Raw genomic sequence first — 19,016 nt, forward strand, 5'->3', positions numbered from 1 at the left:
GAAGAGCAATGCAACCAACATTTTCATTTTCCTGCAGATGTTTTAGGTGTACATCCACATGTACACACTCAGTCAGTAAGCAATGGTCTCTGAAGAGTGTTGAGTCCCCAGTTTTACAAAGTTCTAAAGCACGGGACTGATTTTAAACAGTCCTACTTACTTCTTCTGTGGTAGTTGTAGTTGTTTTTATTAGTATTAAAGCACAGAAGAAAAGTATTACTGCATGATTTAAAAAACAAGCAAACAAACAAAAACCAAAAAATCCAAAACAAACAAACAAACAAAAACATCACATGAAGCGAAAGCATTGGAGTCAGGCTTCTGGAATATTTTTACAGGTTGCAATGGAAAAAAATTGCAGCTTATTACAATAAAAAACTTATAAAAAGGATGGGATCACCAAAATGAGAGGTTTGTCTCTTTCTTGCTAGTGAGAAGCACTTTCATGTATATCTTTACATATTTTTGATCACATTCTTATATTTTCTTATTCAGCAGACTGATAAAAAAATCACTTCTTGTAACTCCCCTTAGCCACTGTTTTGTTAATGCTTTCTGCATTATTAATTCAACAGTTACAATATTTTATTTTTTTTTGGGGGGGGGAGGGGTACCATCCATTTCATATCAGTTATAAAAATAATAAATCTCCTCTGCCCCCTCCCTTAGCATAGATTTGTCTTCACTGCCATTAATTTCTCTTTCAATTCTTAACAGTAATTTAAACATTTGGAATATATGATCTAATTTGTAATTATTTATTTTAACTGTGGTTTCTATTTCTTAATAATTTTGTAGTGTTTTTATTAGCATATCAGTTCCTAGACTATCATATAGCTGTCATTATATATGTATACTAATGAGTGGTTAGTTAAAATTAAAATATTATATTACTATAAGATCAGGTCTGAATCCCTTTTCCTTTCCATTTTCTGGGAAATTATTATTATTATTTTCTTTTTAAAGGTCTAATAAGGTACTCTTCCTAAAAGAAGTTTTTACTTCATATGAGAAATTAATTTGAAAAAAACTTTTCCTTTGTTTCACTTCAAGATTCGAAAAATATGAGTTGTTAGCACTTTAAAGTAAAAATTAGTAAGTTTAAGTAAGGTTTAAAATTATTAACCCTGGGCAAAGGCAAAGTGTTAGGTACCATGTGAAGTAGGAAATTCTAGACCTTGCTTCAAGAATTTTTAAACATAAGTGTACAATCTGTCCTGTTGTCAGGAGATACAATGTGAAGGATAAAAAATATCAGCACTGGTAATATTTTTTTACATGAATTATTATTAGTGTTATTGTTATTATTATTATTTTAAATTTTCTGCTTTTAAACCATCGTTATGTATTTAAATTGGGGTAGTGAGTATGTTTGTTTTATGTAGTCAGTATGATTGTTTTATGCATACAGCTTAAGACCAGTAATGAATGTGGACTTTTTCATTGCTTTATATGCATAGTGAGATACATGTTATTATTCTGTGTCTAGATACCCCAAAGTATAAAACCATCCCATCTAGTGTCTACGTTCCTGTTATCCAAGTTTTTGTGTGTAGCTGGAAATTAGTTAATAGTTTTTCTGTAATTATGAGAGAATTCACAGGTAATGTTGCTCAGTTTTTAAAAGATTTTTAATATCCAAGTTGTATTTTTTAAATATTTATCTCATTTTTATTTGGAGCTTAATAAACTTCAAATTCTAATAGCAATTTCATGTAAAAGTATGACATATTGAAAACAGTTTGGATTTTGAATCCCAATTGATTTTTTTTTCTTGTGGAAAGTATATTGTGAAATTAAATTAAGAAGGTAGTTTTTAACAAAAGAATAATTCCTTTCCAATAAAATAGAAAGTCATGTTTATTATAAAAGTGAAAATAATATGTTCTGTTCGAAGAAAATGTAAATATTTTGAATATTTAAATATTTTTAATCTTAAAAATTGATTCCCTTCCCTTCCCTTCCCTTCCCTTCCCTTCCCTTCCCTTCCCTTCCCTTCCCTTCCCTTCCCTTCCCTTCCCTTCCCTTCCCTTCCCTTCCCTTCCCTTCCCTTCCCTTCCCTTCCCTTCCCTTCCCTTCCCTTCCCTTCCCTTCCCTTCCCTTCCCTTCCCTTCCCTTCCCTTCCCTTCCCTTCCCTTCCCTTCCCTTCCCTTCCCTTCCCTTCCCTTCCCTTCCCTTCCCTTCCCTTCCCTTCTCTTCCCCTCGTTTCCCCTCGTTTCCCCTCGTTTCCCCTCGTTTCCCTTCCCTTCGTTTCCCTTCCCTTCCATGTATGAGTTCCTTTTTTCTAGTTGTTGGAGACGTAGCTGTTATTCTGTTGATCACATCCATTGAGATTTGATGACATCTGTCTTGCTATTTTATTCCTAAAAATTTGATCTCTTGTGCAGGCCCTTTGACTTTATTTTGTTTTATAGCAAAACCAGTGTTCTGAAGGATTTGTATTATTTTCTTTCTCAAAAACTTCCTCTGCTGTGTCACCCCACACAATGATGTCATCAATGTACTGCAAGTTTTCAGGAGCTTCCCCCAGTTGCAGTGCAGACTGGATCAGTCTGCGGCAATTGGAAGGGCTGTTTCCATCCCTAGGGCAGTCGATTCCAGGTTTATTGAACACCCCTCCAAATAGAAGCAAATTGTGGCCTGCACCTAAGTCTCCTCTTTTCCAGGCTGAAGAATCCCAGCTCCCTCAGCAGCACCTCATAAGACTTGCTCTCTAGACCCCTCACCAGCTTCATTGCCTTTCTCTGGACTCACTCGAGCACGATGTCCTTCTTGTAGTGAGGGGCCCAAAACTGAACACAGTACTCGAGGTGTGGCCTCACCAGAGTTGAGTACAGGAGGACAATCACTTCCCTAGTCCTGCTGGTCACACTGTTTCATATGCAAGCCAGGATGCTGCTGGCCTTCTTGGCCACCTGAGTACTTGGCCTTGTTGAACTTCATACAGTTGGCCTCAGCCCATTGGTCCAGCCTCTCCAGATCCTACTGCAGAGCCTTCCTACCCTCTAGCAAAGTGACACATGCACCTAACTTGGTGTCTTCTGCAAACTTACCGAGGGAGCACTCAATCCCCTCATCCAGATCATCGATAAAGATATTAAAGAGGACTGGCCCCAGTACTGAGCCCTGGGGGATGACACTAGTGACCGGTCTCCTACTGGATTTAGTTCCATTCACTATGACTCATTGGGCCTGGCTACCTAGCCAGTTTCAATGAAGTGTACGTGTACACCAGTCCAAGCCAAGAGCAGCCAGTTTCTTGAGGAGAATGCTGTGGGAAATGGTGTCAAAAGCCTTGCTGAAGTCAAGGTAGACTTTCCCTCGTCCACCAAGAGTGTCACTTTGTCATAGAAGGAGATCAGGTTTATCAAGCAGGACCTGCCCTTCATAAACCCATGCTGACTGGGCCAGATCGCTCAATTGCCCTGCAAGCACTGCGTGATGACACTCAAAATAATCTGCTCCATAGCTTCCCTGGCACTGAGGTCAAACTAACAGGCCTATAGTTTCCTGAGTCTACCTTCCGGCCCTTCTTGTAGATGGGTGTCACATTTTCTAGCACCCAGTCAACTGGGACCTCCCCCAATAGCCAGGACTGCTGATACTGATGTGTACAAAACAAGTGATGCACAATGTAATTAATTGCTCACCACCCGCTGACTGATTCCTAGTCTATCCCTAAGCAGCTGGTACCCCCTACCCCAGAGAGCCCTCCCATATTAATTGTTCAGCATGATGTCAGGTGGTATGGAATACCCCTTTAGCCAGTTTGGGTTCACTGTCCTGGGTCTGTCCCCTCCCAGCTCTTGCTGCAACCCCAGCCTGCCCTCTGGCAGGACAGAGTGAGAAGCTGAAAAAATCCTTGGCTTAGTGTAAACATTGCTCTGCAGCATTAAAATATGTGTGTTATCAATACTCTTCTCATCCTAAATCCCCCAAAACACATGCCACCTAGCCAAAACCAGGACACCTATCATTATTAACCTGAATAAAGAGTCTTTCTTCATCTTTTTTATTAGACTCTTTTAAGTATTGAAAGGTCACAATGAGGTCTCCTCGGAGCCTTCTGTGGTGGTTTTACCTTTCTAGGCAGCTGAACTTCACCACAACCACTCTCTAACTCCCCCTCCTCAAAAGGAGAGGGGAAGAAGAAAAAGAAAGAAACAACTCATGGGTTGAAATAAGGAAAAAATAATTAAAGGAAAAATAAGTATTAAGGGAATTTTTTTATTATCATTTAAATAATTTAACTAAAGGGAAAAGGGAAAGAGGAATAGGGAAAAGAAAGAAAGAAAAAATAAGTAAAGGCCGTATGGAAGCACAGAGGAAAGTAATTTCTCTCTACTTCCCACCAACAATAAATGATGTTAGACTACGTCCTTGAAGCAGGGCCTCAACACACGTAGCTGTTGTTCACTCCAAACCTGGATGCAGTACTCCAGGTGGGACCTCACGAGTCATAGTATTCTAGTGGTGATTTGTGTTGATTTGTAATAAATAGAAATCTTTAGTGAACAAAGCTTCCAATGTCCTTGTGTATCATGGAATCCTGATCATAATCAGTGTTATGATTTTTACATATCTGCGGGCCAGGTAGCTCCCCTCCCCTGTCAAATTGTGACAGATGCACAGTAACATCTTAACAGCATTTAGGAAGATATAATAATTACTCATATTTCCAACATGGTAATCTATTTTGAATATGAAAAAGCTTACTAATTAAGGAAGTGATTTATTTTGTCTCCAAGACTCAAACATTTAACATGCTTGAATTTAACTTTATCTGTTTATGTTAATGTCCTTTTTGGGGGGGGAGGGGTGGTGTCAGAAAAATGACTTAACACAATTTTTGATTTTATTTTGCCTTGCAATTTGCGCCTCTTTGTTCATAATTAAAACCAATACATTTTATCTTCATTAGGCCATGAAACTGTCCATCTGTTCATATAATGGACTGCTTACTTTTCATTTGCAGATAATTACTGTATACTTTTAGAAACTGAAGTTGAAGTCTGAGAGATTAGAAACTTCCATGAGCAATAATCACCATGTATTTCAATGCCTTCAATTTCATTATCCTAGTGGAAAAGGTAACATATATACCATTAAAGCAGACCACTGCCATGAGGATGGTATCACATCCACAGAGTCAGAAAAATCTTAGCACCTATGTTGATAACTTAATTCCATTGTCTTTTCTGGATTGACTGGTTTGAGTTTTATCTGTCTAATTCTCAAAGAAAATCATAGAAGAGGCACTGTACCTCCTAGAGCAAATGATATGCATGTTGAACAATGAAGTCTTCTATGTTTATGTATATCACAGCATCTATAGAGATAAGTTGAACATTGACATGATATTGCTGAGTTTTCTGACCTTACTGATTTCTAACTGTTACATGCATTGAAGGAAAAAGAACAAAATCTTTTAAATATGCTACAAAGGTAGAGATCATGAACAGGTCAACAAGAAACTGTTAAAAATTATACTGATATGACTCACTTTGGGAGCAGTTTGCACATGTTATACAAGACATAAGTTAAAAGATTTTTCAAGTTGTATATACAACACATAAAAGTGTAAAGCAATACCTTCCATGAGTATACATCAAAGACAGATAGGGTATCATGAGCTACTAAGCTAAGGGTTAGTGTACTCACTGCACCAAGGCATCCAAGGACTCTTTGCTGGCTAGGCAAATGCTAGTCAGGAGTTGAAGTACAGGCCTCTACAGTTCCTTGGAAGGGACCTTCAATGTTTCTGAATAGCACTGTTCTCTCTAGCAATAATGATATTGAAAACTGAATGACATGGCTGTTCCTGATTTTGGTTATCTTTCTTTGTTAGTGTTTTATGTTTTGAATTTGTGAGCAACTAATAATCTTTCTCAACCACCCTATCTCTCTGCCTGAAGTTATTACCTGTTTCATCTCATTTTGAAGACTGTCTTACAGCTCTTCTCAGTGGTCTGAATCAAGCAGTCTGAGGTTACTTAACTAGCCAATATTAGAGCTGGGCATTGGTTTTGTGGGACTCAGGCAGCTGAACAGCAAGGAGCTGGGGATTTGCTGCTGACCCCTAGAGAAGGGGATACAGGGAGAAAATGTGATATTATCCATCCCATAGAATTATCAGAAAGTCTTGGCCCGGGCCTTGGACAAATCATTACAAAAGGCAGAAGAAGTCTAAGGTACTGCCAAACTGAGGATTCAATGGAGAGAATCTAATACATTTATATACACTTTAGATACTCAGGTACCTAGAACCATGACCATGTAAGAATTCATCAACAATTTGACAGCCACTAGTATCTTCCTAATGATGTTCTGTTATTATGAAAAGTGAAACTAGTTGAGTTATGTTGTCCCTAAGAAGACTGGCAACACTGAGAGTGAGAAAGACACTGCGAGAACTATATATTACCTTCATCACTTTTATTCATTCCTATTTTGAATGAATAAAATGATCTCATAGTATCACAAAACAAATTTCCCACAAAGTTTATTCTTTGTTTGGTTGTATTCAGAGGCGGAAGCAGGATTGTCTGAGAAAAGAAAACACTATCTATGGGATCCTCCTTCACTTGCTTTTATGTTGGAAGATTATCTGGAAAGAAGGAGAGAAATACTTTTGGGTCCAAATGATTTAAGTAATTGCAAGCACTCGTGGGTGAACTGGATTTTACCTTTATTTCTGCCATAAAGTGCTAGTAAGTGTATGACATCTTTAAATAAATAATAATAAAATATAATAAAGAAAAATAGTAGAATTATTATATATATATATTTTTAAACAGCTGTCATTCTCATTCTCCTCCAGTTTCTAGTTTCTAGTTGACAAGAAATTTGAAGTTATTCTGAAACCTCCACTAATGTTTCTAGAAGGTGTGAGTTTAAATTTCTCCTAGTATTTTAGAAACCAAATAGATGTGATTATTTCAATTCCATATACTATCTATTGAAGCAGTCATACAAAACTATTTTTATCCTAAGGATCTGAAACTGGATGAATGAGATTATGATTTTCATACCCAAAAGCTGTTACAAGATGTTATCACTAATTAACTAATTAACATATTAGTAACAACTTCAAAAGAACTTCAATAACCCTATAATACAGTTAAAAATTCTTAAATTAGCAATAATACAATTATTCATGCAATTATTCATTCACTTATTCAAGATTATGCAATAATCTTGCTCTTCTTCATAAGCAAGGGAAGCCAAGAGTAATCAGATCCCTTTCATTTACATGTGGGGTGATGGGCAAAAAGGAATAGAAATGGAAGGCAGAATCTGTAAAATATGAAAAAGGCGGTGTCAGGGAATCCAGTTATGATTATTTGGGTATGAATGATGACTTTGTGATTGATGGTTGAGACCAGAGAACAGTCTATCATACTCATTGGAAACAGAATGCACTGAAAGAGAGAGATTTTTTTATCCAAGGAGAATACAGACAAATACCTGTGGTGTCAAAATGAGAGAAAGCCATGGAGTATTAAAGAATCTGATAATGTGGTAGGTAGGAAATGTTCAGCAACTTCTCAAGCATACCACCTTCCCACTATGAAAGGAGAAAGACACTTTCATGGTAAGTGTCAGTCATCAAGGTCGTTTATGATGTAGGCCCTAACACTTTTCTGTGAATCTTCATGATTGGAAGAAATGGGATGATCAAACTCTGCATGAATTAATGTGGAAAGAAAAGATTGCTAAATTGAAGGTATCCTGAAAACTTGATACAAAAGTGTATGCAAAACAACTGTTTTTAAATGTATTTTTCTCAAATTTAAATCAGAAATAATTCTGTTACATATATTTGAAAATAAGAGAACCCAAATTATCTGTGAGTATACATTGGAGTTTGGTCTTATGGACAAACTCTTATGCATACACAGAAAGAATAGTCTGGCTTCACGGCTGAGCTCCTGTGCAGTTTGCAGCTCCGTAATGCTTTTTGTTGTAATGACAGCAATTGAAAAGTGGTAAAAGGAAGGTATTTCAACAGGAAAAAAAAAAAAAAAAACCTTAACTGCTTCTAAATGAAACTATTGTGTAAATTTTATCCCAGTGCAATACTTAGGAGATGCTTTAAGATTCTTTCATTCTTAAAACACGGACTTTGATGATAGATCTATATGGTTCTTATACTTCAGGGTAACACTGCGTGTTTATTTTTGTTGTTTTTGTTCAGTTATTTCAGATGTGTTTTGAAAAATACTATATTGAGAACAAGGAGTCCTCAAGGAAACTAATTCTACTTCTTCAGTCTGTGAACTCTGATAGAAAATTTACATAAAAGTACTTAATCCCTATAGGAGATAACTTCGCAAACAGGGGAAAGGGACAAGAAGAACGGAGAAATTATTGTGATTATAGAGAAAAATAATAATGTGTTGTGTGTAAAATATGTAGCTTTTCTGCATAGTAAAATTTATATCCTTTTTGAATTGATGTGCTTTGTGATACATTCAGTGAAATGTCAATCTCAAGCAGAGGTTATAGACTATATTTATCATATCTTTTGTTTGCTTTTTCATACTTCATTCAGGTCTGGATTCAGAAAAAAAAAAAAATCACAAAGCTAACTTCAAATCCATGAATCAAATATAAAGTTTCAATGTAATTATGTATCAAAGCAATAGCTTATCAAAACTTGTTTTTAACTGAAATATTAAGGATTTATGACTGTAATATCTCTAAAAAAATAAAGAAGAAAAGTATTGACAACATTATGATTTGGAATTTGAGGCTCTAAATTAGAACCTTGTTAAAAAAAAAAAAAAAAAACATATTTTACAAAAAATGTATTTTTTAATATTTTGAGATACTTAATCAACATTAAATATGTTGTCTTTGTGATATAAAATACAAAATGCAAATAAAAAGCAGACAATATCTGATAGCTTGAGGAGGAGGAAGATTCCAATGTATGCTATATTAGTGAAATCATGACTTTCATTAAATGTTGATCATGCATTGTTTATATTTAATTTGAACTATGATTCAAGAATGTCTTCCAATTCAAAATGTACATGTATACTTGCACTTTGAAGATTAATACCATTCCAAATCTAAGGAGACATAAATATTAGTTTAATGAATCAAAAAACTTATGGACTTAAAGTTTTGATTATTTTGTAACTTTATTGACCTGTTGATTTCTGTAACCTATTTAAAAAATTTGAGAGGAAAAAAAATATTGTTAACACCACTATAATCAAAATGGTATGTAGGAGGACCCTATTGGTCCCATTCTGAGGAATCCTTAGGTATTAATATTTTAATGTTTGATTTTTTTAATGTTTATTATTGTTGTTGTTGTTGTTATATACAAATTATACATAACTGCAGATTTTTCGTTTATTTGTTTCCCAGAAAACAGTTAAAAAAACATGCATACAACTTCAATTATTCTAAGAAAGTACAGAAGGGGTTACTATATTTATTTTAAATTTTCCTACCCATCTGGCTTTATGGGCTACACATCTCATTTTCATGAATGTCTTAAGGGAACAAAAATCAGACAGCATTACTGAAACATATTTCAGTAAAATAAAGCAATATAATGCAGGACATTCAATCTAAAATAGTGGCGAATGAAAGCGAATGATTGCAATTTCATACAGTGACAAGGTTTTTCAAGAAAAAGTGTAAAAAGTTTCTTAAAAAAATACAAAAAAAAAAAAAAAAAAACAAGTAATATTTCAGCATAACAAGGAGTTTATTCCAGCTATTGGAAATTGTTAAAAATTGTCTCTCATAGGTATATTAGAGACTTAAATTTAGTTTTAAAAATGTTACTATACAAGTGCTTTAGCTGTCTAAAGCCATAGACTGAAATTTAAAAAAAACAGGACTACTGGTTTATGTAAATAATTGTTCCCTTAAAAATTCCGCTAAAAATTGAAAACAACATCTGGCTCTAACAGAAATAGAAAATTCATCACTTGCTAGGACTGACTGATTTCACTAATTTATTCAATCATTCATTGAACTAGTCAATTGTTTTCTGAATTTCTACCAGGTTTTTCATTTTTCTCTGTGGGGAGGGCATAAGGAGAGACTTAAAAAAGACATAATTTTTCAATGGCCAAATTTCTTAGAGGTAAATTCATTATCTTCTCCAGTTTGTATGAATCTGAGTTTCCAGTAAATTACAGTCCATTATTGTTAATTGATGGAACACTAATATTAAATCTTAGAAAAATGTTATGTAAGAAAGAATAATAGGGAAATGGAAGGGTAAGTATCTGGAATCTTACAACACACGAATTTAACAAAGACTATAATGAAAGCCTGGCTAAATCCTCTTCAAAGACCTGGTATAAGTCAAAAAAATGCCAAAAACCTGCAGTCCAATCTGCTGATTGGACATGTAATCATATCTTTCACTTGACATGCGTTCTCACTAAGATTTATCCGCAAAGTTCCATCTTAGAAAAATAATTTCAGTTTTGGATTATATTCTTTATGTCTAAACTATATTTGAAGATGATTAGATATAACCCATGACCTTGTTATGGTTTAACCCGTCTGGCAGCTAAACACCATGGCAGAAGAGAGTGAGAAACTGAAATGTCCTTCTCTTGGTGTAAGCACTGTTCTACAACAATTAAAACATCAGCATGTTATCAGCATGCTGATTATTTCACCCTAATCCAAAACATAGCACCCTACCATCTACTAGGAGGAAAATTAACTCTGTCCTAACCGAAACCAGGACAGACCTCATAATATTTCACTTTCAGATAGCATTTATCACATCTTACAACAGTTTGATCCTTGACAAATGAAATTTTAGAAACTTATTTCAGAAATTTTAAAACAAAAACATGAAAATACAACACTTTATCATCCCCCATGTTGATAATAGAAGATAATATATTTACACAGATTCTTAACACACCCAGACCGACTTACACACCCAGACCGACTACCCGTTAAAAAATGCAGCAGTTCAGGTCTCCGGATGCAGGGAGTGCCTGAGCCTGTTCCTGCCATCGGTGGGAGGCAGAGAAACTGCGTGCGTGAGGTGCGAGCAGGTGGATGACCTGGTCCGCATGGTGGCAGAGCTCAAGGAGGAAGTGGAGAGATTGAGGGATATCAGGGAGTGTGAGAGGGAGATAGACTGCTGGAGCCCTGCAGGGCCTGAAGGAGAGGTATCGAGGTGAGACACCCCAAACGGGTGTGGACCCCCTGCCCTGTCACCGTCGGGCAGAGGGAGGGGATCTGGGAGTTGAGGAGGAATGGAAACAGGTCCCTGCTCGACATTGCAGGCGATGCCCTCCCCTTCTGGCCCCACCTTCCCCGGTGCCCTTACGAAACAGGTTTGAGGCCCTGGAGCTTGACAGACCAGTAGCTGAGGAAGAGGTAGCAAGTGTTCCCAGGAGGATGCCTAGGGCGAGGAGGTCGACTCCACGTCTCAGGACTGCCTCCATCAAGAAAGACAGGAGGGTTATTGTGGGAGACTCTCTTCTTAGGGGAACAGAGGGCCCTATTTGTTGGCCTGACCCTACCCATAGGGAAGTCTGCTGCCTCCCTGGGGTGAGGGTCAGGGACGTTGCCAGAAAGCTTCCCAACCTGGTACGCCCCTCTGATTATTATCCTCTTTTGATAGTCCAGGCAGGTAGTGACAACATTGAAGAAAGAAGCCTGAAGGCTATCAAATGAGACTTTAGGGGGCTGGGACGGTTAGTGGATGGAGCGGGAGTGCAGATAGTGTTTTCATCCATCCCTACGGTGACAGGGAGGGGTACAGAGAGGACATGGAAAGCCCACCTGTTAAACACGTGGCTCAGGGGCTGGTGACAACGCAGAAATCTTGGGTTTTTCAACCATGGGGCACTTTACATGGCACCCAGCCTGATGGCCACAGACAGGTCCCTATCTTTTAGGGGAAAAAGGATCCTGGGCCAGGAGCTGGCAGGGCTCATTGAGAGGGCTTTAAACTAGGTAAGAAGGGGGATGGGGCTGAAGCAAGGATTGTTGGAGCTGTGCCAGGGGGAACAATAGCAAGGCCGGGGGATAAGGTAATGGCCCAGCTGAAGTGCATCTACACCAATGCACGCAGCATGGGTAACAAATAGGAGGAGCTGGAAGCCATTGTGCAGCAGGCAGGCTACGACTTGGTTGCCATCACGGAGACGTGGTGGGACCAGTCTCATGACTGGAGTGCTGCAATGCCTGGCTATAAGCTCTTCAGAAGGGACAGGCAGCACAGAAGGGGTGGTGGTGTGGCTCTCTATATCAGAGAGTCTTTCGATGTAGAACTCGAGGCTGGGAATGACAAGGTCGAGTCCCTTTGGGTTAGGATCAGCAGTGACAACAAGGCTAATGTCCTGGTGGGGGTCTGCTATAGACCGCCGAACCAGGATGAGGAGACGGATGGGGAGTTCTACAGGCAACTGACAGAAGTTGCGAAATCTTCAGTGCTTGTACTCATGGGGGACTTCAACTTCCCTGACATATCCTGGAAGCACAACACAGCCCAGAGAAAGCAGTCTAGGAGGTCTCTGGAGAGTGTGGAAGATAGCTTCCCGATGCAGCTGGTTAGTGAACCTACCAGGGGTGGTGCCCTGCTAGACCTTCTCTTCACAAACAGAGGACTGGTGGAGGATGTGATTGTCAGGAGCTGTCTTGGGCAGAGTGACCATGAAATGGTGGAGTTCACTATTCTTGGCGAGGCCAGGAAGGGGACCAGTAAAACCGCTGTATTGGACTTCCGGAGGGCTGACTTTGAGCTGCTCAGGACACTGGTTGGTGGAGTCCCTTGGGAGGCGGTTCTGAAGGGCAGAGGGGTCCAGGAAGGCTGGGTGCTCTTCAAGAGGGAGATCTTAATGGTGCAGGAACAGTCTGTCACCACGTGCCCAAAGACGAGCTGGCGGGGAAGAAGACCAGCCTGGCTCAACAGAGAATTGTGGCTTGAGTTTAGAAGAAAAAAGAGGGTTTATAATCTTTGGAAAAGTGGGCAGGCCACTAGGGAGGACTATGAGGATGTTGCGAGGCTGTGCAGGGACAAAATTAGGAAGGCCAAAGCTCATCTGGAGCTCAATCTGGCTACTGCCGTTAAAGATAACAAAAAACTTTTTTATAAATACATCAACACAAAAAGGAGGACTAAGGAGAATCTCCATCCTTTACTGGATGCGGGGGGAAACTTAGTTACAAGAGATGAGGAAAAGGCGGAGGTGCTTAATGCCTTCTTTGCCTCAGTCTTTAGCAGCAATACCGGTTGTTCTCTGGATGCCCAGTACCCTGAGCTGGCGGAAGGGGATGGGGAGCAGGATGTGGCCCTCACCATCCACGAAGAACTGGTTGGTGACCTGGTACAGCACTTGGATGTGCACAAGTTGATGGGGCCTGATGGGATCCACCTGAGGATACTGAGAGAACTGGCAGAGGAGCTGGCCAAGCCGCTTGCCATCATTTATCAGCAGTCCTGGCTATCGGGGGAGGTCCCAGTTGACTGGCAGCTAGCAAACATGATGCCCATCTACCAGAAGGGCTGGAGGGCAGACCTGAGAAACTACAGGCCTGTCAGTTTGACCTCAGTACCAGGGAAGCTCATGGAGCAGAACTTCTTGAGAGTCATCACGCAGCACTTGCATGGCAAGCAGGTGATCAGACCCAGTCAGCATGGGTTTATGAAAGGCAGGTCCTGCTTGACGAACCTGATCTCCTTCTATGAAAAAGTGACGCACTGGGTGAATGAGGGAAAGGCTGTGGATGTGGTCTACCTTGACTTCAGCAAGGCTTTTGATGCCGTTTCCCACAGCATTCTCCTCAAGAAACTGTCTGCTCGTGGCTTGGACTGGCGTACGTTTCGTTGGGTTAGAAACCGGCTGGATATCTGGGCCCAGAGAGTCGTGGTAAATGGAGTCAAATTCAGTTGGAGGCCAGTCACTAGTGGCGTTCCCCAGGGCTTGGTGCTGGGGCCGGTCCTCTTTAATATCTTCATCGATGATCTGGACGAGGACATTGAGTGCACCCTCAGTAAGTTTGCAGATGACACCAAGCTAGGTGCGTGTGTCGATCTGCTTGAGGGTAGGAAGGCTCTGCAGGTGGATCTGGATAGGCTGCACCAACGGGCTGAGGTCAACTGCATGAAGTTCAACAAGGCCAAGTGCCGGGTCCTGCACCTGGGGTGCAATAACCCCAAGCAGAGCTACAGGCTGGGAGATGAGTGGTTGGAGAGCTGCCTGGCAGAGAAGGACCTGGGAGTGATGGTTGATAGTCAGCTGAATATGAGCCAGCAGTGTGCTCAGGTGGCCAAGAAGGCCAACAGCATCCTGGCTTGTATCAGAAACAGTGTGACCAGCAGGGCTAGGGAGGTGATCGTCCCCCTGTACTCGGCTCTGGTGAGGCCGCACCTCGAGTACTGTGTTCAGTTTTGGGCCCCTCGCTACAAGAAGGACATCGAGGTGCTTGAGCAGGTCCAGAGAAGGGCAACAAAGCTGGTGAGGGGCCTGGAGAACAAGTGCTACGAGGAGCAGCTGAGGGAGCTGGGTTTGTTCAGCCTGGAGAAAAGGAGGCTCAGGTGTGACCTTATTGCGCTTTACAGATACCTTAAAGGAGGCTGTAGCAAGGTGGGGGTTGGTCTGTTCTCCCACGTGCCTGGTGACAGGACGAGGGGGAATGGGCTTAAGTTGCACCAGGGGAGTTTTAGGTTAGATCTTAGGAAGAACTTCTTTACCGAAAGGGTTGTTAGACATTGGAACAGGCTGCCCAGGGAAGTGGTGGAGTCACCATCCCTGGAAGTCTTTAAAAGACGTTTAGATGTAGAGCTTAGGGATATGGTTTAGTGGGGACTGTTAGCATTAGGTCAGAGGTTGGACTCGATGATCTTGAGGTCTCTTCCAACCTAGAAATTCTGTGATTCTGTGTGTGATTAACCTTCTGTTACTTGCTGCCTTTTCAAACCTAGAGAACACATCATCCCTAGAATACAAACTAAAATGTCTATAGTATCTTTTCATTCTTCATTAGAAATTCAAGATTCTTTGTGAATATATGTTAAAAATTACTAGTGAAGTTTTGGACATATATTTGGACAGTTTGTGTGTGATAAATCTTAGTCTTAAAGCTGTATGTGATAAGCCTTAATCTTAAAAGTATGACAGAATTCAGGACCTGAAAATGTTCAAATAGTGAACAAAGCACTGCTGTTATGATGCCTGATGATGATTTATGACTCTGAATGAAAAACTAAGAGCTTTCACTAAGAAAAATACTGAAGGGATGAAGATTTTTTCTGTTCTGTTACTAACAGAATAGCATCCTGTTACATCCTGCAGAACAAATTTCAAAGGTATCATTATTTTAGGGCCAGATCACAAACCTGTTAAATATAACTTGATACACATTTTTCTGAACTAATTATTGAGTTACTGTTGAGTTATTGTTGAAAAATAAGTCAGGAAAGAAAAAAAATAAAAAGAGAGAGAGAGATTTTAGGATGTGACTCATGCATAGAATCATAGAACCATTTACACCGGAAATAAACTTAAGGTCATCAAGTCTGACCATCAGCCTAACACTATCAAGTCCACTACAAAAACATAGCTCTAAGTGTCACATCCACACATCTTTCAAATATTCCAGGGATGGAACTCCATAACTTATCTGGGCAGCCCATTTCATACTTTGCTTTTCATTTCCACAAAAATGTGAAAGAATGATTCTCAGATGGGTAGAGTTTTATGATGTAAGACCTGCATCCAACTCAATGTTGGATGGTTGTTGGTACAAACACTTTGCTTGGCTTTCTTTGGCTATGTGCTTTCCAGATTAGTCATTCTGTGAGATTCTGTGAGAACAGAATCAAGCAAAGAATAAAAACAAGAAAAAAATATTTTCTATGTGGGGAGAATTGGTATTTTTTATGCATTAATCAGACAGATTTTATTAAAGGAGAACTTATACTGACCAAAATTTTAACTGCTTTTAGGTTATTGACCTTGCATATCATTGACATCATTTGTAAAACCAGCCAAAAAAGTGGGCAAATGCACAGAAAGCTGGTCATCAGAGGTGGGCAATAAAATCTAAGATTTTCTCTCTTGATCCTTTACTTACTCCACAACAACAGTACTGCAACTACATCTTTCTTGTCTTTCACTATTACCTGATCTTTTACACTTATCTGGTCTCATTTTACTCAAGACATAGCCAGGTTTGAGCCCCTTATTTGGCAATTTACCCTCAAAAGCAGAAAAGTTTAAGAAAGCCTTCCTTAGTCCCCCCACTTCTCCCCTCCCTTCCCCCCACCCCCCCCAAAAAAAAAAAAAAAAAAAAAAAAAAAAAAAAAAAAAAAAGATCTATTTTCCCCTAGAACATTTCTATTTATCAGTAAGCTATTGGTAGATGATAGGTTGTCACAGCAACAATCAAAAGGATTAATTATCACCAGCATAGCTAATATGTCTAATTTTTAATGCACAGCTCACAGTTACACCTCTCTAATTACTGGATAATATAGTCACTTTTCAAATTACTTAATCAAAATAACATTGATCACAATCATCAGATCACAATATGACACACTGTTGTGCAAGTATGAGACAATAATAGAACGCAAAAATCAACTACTCAGGAAACATGAGAAAAATGTAAATAAAATAAAAAGTCATCTGTGTATTTTCTGATTAAAGGTACCAGTTTTTACCTGAATTTATTTGAAGGTACAACACTTGTTACTTGGATATGTATTCTATCTTTTACATCAAAAAGCAAGCAAACAAACAAACAAACAAAACCACACGGACTGAATTGTTACATCTGTAAGTAACATCAGTTATAAGCACCAAAATAAACTCACTTTTATATCTAAATTTTTTAGTCTCTACTGACTCATCTTTAGAATCTCAAATCTATTTTTTTTTTGCAGAAATGTAAATTCATATTTGTGAAAATGGATTACAGAGTTAATTTCCTAACTGTGCCAAAGCACTCTTCATGTAAATACCTAATGACTGTAATTATCTGAACAGCTAGAGTCAACTGGTAACTGTAATATTCTGGTGTAAATAAAGTTGTTTATAGGTTGACTTTCATAGATGATAAAACGCTGTGTTCCTCTTACCTCTCCTTCACTCATCTCTCTTATCATTTATTTCTTCCTTTCTTTTTCTCTCCTGAATACTGCCAAAGAAAATAGTACAATAATGTACATAAACTGACTCTTTTGATCTCTAGAATCAGTGGGAGTCTTTGGTAAACATTAGGAACTGCGTCCACTCATCATTAATGATATTGATGATGACTTATGGAAATAAAACTTAATTTTTTCATTTTGAAAATCTTTTCTCATGCTGATTACTGGAGAAAAATGTTGGTCATACTTCACAACAAGACTGAAGCTCTTATTCTCTTTTCCATAGTGCATTTATTCATCCTTTGATATTCATTGTATAATTATACCACAGAGACAACACCACGCTGGCTTTTGTGGTTGATAATATTGGAATCAAAATCACTGGGGATAAGTGTGGAGATGTACTTCAGCCCTGTGCACAGGATCCTAACAATGCGTAGAAAAAAAGGCCATTAAAGCCCAAAGAAGGTGCAAGGCTTACTAACTTACTGCCTAAATGTTATTACTTACTGGTTACAACTGTTATTACTTCTCCATCTGAACTCTTAGTTTCTACAGTGTTGCATCTCACTCCTCTACACACCAGCAATTAAATTAAACTGTGGCTATAGTTTCTAACTATATTCAGCAAGGTCTGACTAATCAAATTTGCCTAATATACAAAATTAACAAAAATGGGAAAGGAAAAACCTTAATAGAGATTATCTAAATAAGACATAACACACAGTCAGTGAAAAGAATGTGACAATTCAGTCTTTTCTGTCACAGAATGTAGGGAAGCTGCAACTGAAAGAATTAACAGCAAAATAAGTAAAATAACACACTTCTCTACAAAGCAGTATAATGTTAATGCTAAATATTTACTGAGATTCAACAAGAAATTAGACAAAGTTGTGGAAGAAATATTCAGCAAAGGCTGTTAAATATAGAGACAAGATCTTTCTTTCATAAAGTGATTGCTCTGTCAAAAGACCATGGGAAAATATCTGTAATATAACTGCCTGATCACTCTGTTTTTTTGTTCTCTTCCAAGAATTCATTTGACCTTGGTTGGAAACAGAATGCCCAATTGATGGAGCTTTGGGTAGATGTAATATAGTCCTCTCTATATTTTTAACAGTACGTGCTACCAGATCACTATTCCTGTGGTAAGAATAGAAACCAAGATTATATTTAATGCTGCCCAGATAAATGCTGCCTAACACTTTTCTTTCATTATTTTCTAGAGGCAAGTAAAAGGGGTTAATGAAATTGCAGTTCATGGTTTATTTTAACTTGAATAGAGAAAGAGAAGGTCTCAATTGATTTGTAAAGTAAAGGAATTAACGGCATCTTTTTTCAGGCAAGATGCTTAGTTTTGTCCACATTTATCCTCTCCACTGATCATTTAAGAAAATATGTTAGACTTTCTTTTGGAGGAAAGCAGTAGAGGACATAAAGTGACTTTACACTATCTTGTTATTTAAGTGTTGCCACCTCCTAAAGCATATGATATAATGTACACTACAGGAGAGAACACAATTGAAAATTACCTATGATTTTCTTGAAATTCTTACAATTTCTCTGTAGTAACATCATAAGTCCATTATAGCTGTTTTTCAAATATAAAATAATATTAAACATTAATATATTAAATTTAAATATATATTATACAATAAATATTATTATATTAATATACTAATATATTAATATTAATATATTAATGTATAATTTCAAATATATAAGTGATACAAACAGCATCATATTGAGGTCTGTGTAAATTGCACTGTAGCTTCCAGGACTGTTAAGTCTTCTTCTTAAAACACACTTTTAAGGTCTGAAAGGAAAAGCAACATTCTCAGTAGGAATAAATGACCACTATTCTTCAACAGAATTGAAATAAATTATAATTGCAAAACATTTAGCTCTGCTCTTTCTG

Source organism: Anas acuta, chromosome Z (genome assembly GCF_963932015.1).
Source record: "Anas acuta chromosome Z, bAnaAcu1.1, whole genome shotgun sequence".
NCBI lineage: Eukaryota > Metazoa > Chordata > Aves > Anseriformes > Anatidae > Anas > Anas acuta.